General features: G+C 38.5%; 1 protein-coding gene across 1 annotated transcript in view; it reads right to left on the bottom strand.

Moving 5' to 3' along the window:
- The window catches only part of LOC102866188 (protein FAM35A-like), a 111208-nt gene that overhangs the window by 16865 nt on the left and 91757 nt on the right, over window positions 1-2586 (bottom strand). The window lies entirely within an intron of this gene.

The following is a 2586-nucleotide window of genomic DNA, read 5'->3' on the forward strand; positions in this document are numbered from 1 at the left end:
TCTATGAGATGGATTGATTCGGTGACTGGGGTAATTGGGATGCGTGTGTCAGAGGCAGTGCGGTTGGCGCAGGATAGAGCAGGGTTTAGGGCTGTTGTGCATAGGGTCGCTGTGAGTCGCAAACGTCTCGATGGCACATAACAACAACATTGTCTGTGGAGTGGTGTAACCAGGTTTCCCAACTTAAGCAGTTTCTTTCCAGGGATGGGGGGAGTGGTTGTGTAGGCAGCTCTTGCCTTATTACTTAGCAGCTTAGATGCAGGCTCTGGGACTGAGTCTCTCATCTGACTGCAGTACCCTCCCTTTAATTTTATTGTCCTCTTTGGTCTGTGGAGTGATCCCTTGGAGGTCAGGTTCCCCAGCTGGAGCAGTTTCTCTTCAGGGGCGATGCAAGCCCTTCCTCCTCAGCATCTCATTGTGCTGGCTCTGGGTGTGAGTCTCTCACCTGGCTGCAGTCCTCTCTCCTGAACTATATCATTAATTTTGCACTTATTTTGTGAACTTTATAGCTTTTTTTGTCCCATTATTTCCACATTTCTATTCTTTTCTGTGCATTTACCTGGGTTTTTTTGTGTGTTTTGACTTTTTAATTTCTTCTTTTTTAATGTTCTGTGTATTTTCTCTAAATATTTTCTTAGTGACTACTGGAAGTATATATGTATTGAAATCAGGAAGTGTGAGGTATCCTACTTTGTTCTTCTTCAAAATTACTTTGGTTATTTAGAGGCTCTTGTCTTTCCATATAAAATGGATAATTAGCAGCAAAAAAGAAAGAAGGATTGTCAGGGATAGGAGAAAGATATGGAATCCATGACTAACTGACTGCCTCCAAGAATAACTGATTGCCTTCTTTATTAGAAGACCAGAAGAACTGGGTTAACTTGGATAACCTGCTACTAATACTAAACATTTTGAGCAAAGATTCCATAAAAGAATTTTAATCAAATGGGAGGAAATTTAGAACATAATTTAAACTTCTTACAGGGACTTCCAAATTTTTGGAGTCATGTATTAGATAAATCCTCGAAACTATTCTCTCAAGATAATCTTTAAGTCTTAAATAAAAAAAAAAAATGTTCCCTGAAGTCTTCCTAAAATTGAGTCTTCCTTAAATTTATCTTAACTAGTAAAAGAGTCTTTCCTGAGCATTATGCTCTTTTAAGAACTTGGTACTAAATTGACAAGCACTTCAAAGATCAGCTAGGAGTGTCAATGGGCAGTGAGTTCAATAATAAAGGAGGAAAAGGAGGGGTGAGAATGGTAGCTCAATTTGAAGAACGTCATCAATGTCCCTAACTTGTACATACAGGAACTGCTGAAGTGTTGTACGTTTTGCTGTATATTCCCAATATAATAAGACACATAAAGTTTAGTAAAAATTAACACTAATTTTTCCATTTCTAGAAAGAATTCTGTAAGACTTCTGGCTGAAATTACAGCATATCTGTAGATGGCAGTAGGCAGTATGGACATCCTGCACACTGTAACTCTTCAATCTATAAGCACAGAATGTCTTTCATCTAGCCAGGTCTTCATCAGTCTGTTTCATCATTTTCACTGTGTAAGTTTTGCATCTTCCAGGGTAAGCTAGATACTTTGTTCTCTCTGTTGTACCACTGAATTGGCTCTGCCTCATTAGTCACTGTATGCACAACAGAACAAACTCCTGCTCCATCCTGAGCCATCCACACAGTCTCTGCTGTGCTTAAGTCCATTGTTCTAGAACTGTGTTGACCCATCTTTTTGAAGGTCTTCCTCATTTTTTGCTTACCCTCTGCTTTTCCAAGCATCATGTCACTCTCTCAGCACTGGTTCATCCTGATAACATGCTAAGTATGTTAGGGAAAATCTTGCCATCCTTGCACCTGAGGAGCATTCGGTTTTACTTCTTCAAGATAGATTTGTTCTTTTCTCAGTCTATGTTGCTGTTACTTTATGCTCTCAAATAGAAATTGACTCATAGCTGACCCTCCAGCAAGTTTTCAGAAGCAGTATACATTACTCAAGAGAAGACTGCCCACCTTTCTCCTCCAGAGCAGAGCAGCTGATGAATCTGAACCATGTGCCTTTGGGATTGCAGCATAGTTTCTTAGCACTAGGCCACAAGCGCACCCTTTGTAACTGTCTGACACCACCACAATTAAAAGGCATTAGTTTTTCTTCAGTCTTCCTTATTCACTGATCAATTTTCATAGTCATATGAAGCAATTATAAATACCATAGCTCAGGTCAGGAACACCTTAATCTTGAAAGTGACATCTTTGCTCTTTATCCCTTTAAAGAAGTCCTTGGCAGCCTATTTAACCAATGCACAATGTAATTTGATTTCTTGACTACTATTTCCATGAGTGTTGATTGTAGATATAAGTAAAATGGAATAGCTGAAAGCTTCAATCTTTATTCCATTTATCATGATGCTTCTTAACTGCATAGTTGCAAAGGATTTTGTTTTCTTATGTTATTTGCTCTGTTCTCTTAGATGCTTATAAATGAGCTATTTACTTAAGTTACTAATGAATTGTTAAAAGTGAAATGTGTTATATTTTAGGGCATTATTCTTATCGTAGGAGTATGCAATGAGGGTTG

This window comes from Elephantulus edwardii, unplaced genomic scaffold (genome assembly GCF_000299155.1).
Source record: "Elephantulus edwardii isolate Elephantulus edwardi_28Jun2011 unplaced genomic scaffold, EleEdw1.0 scaffold00324, whole genome shotgun sequence".
Lineage (NCBI taxonomy): Eukaryota > Metazoa > Chordata > Mammalia > Macroscelidea > Macroscelididae > Elephantulus > Elephantulus edwardii.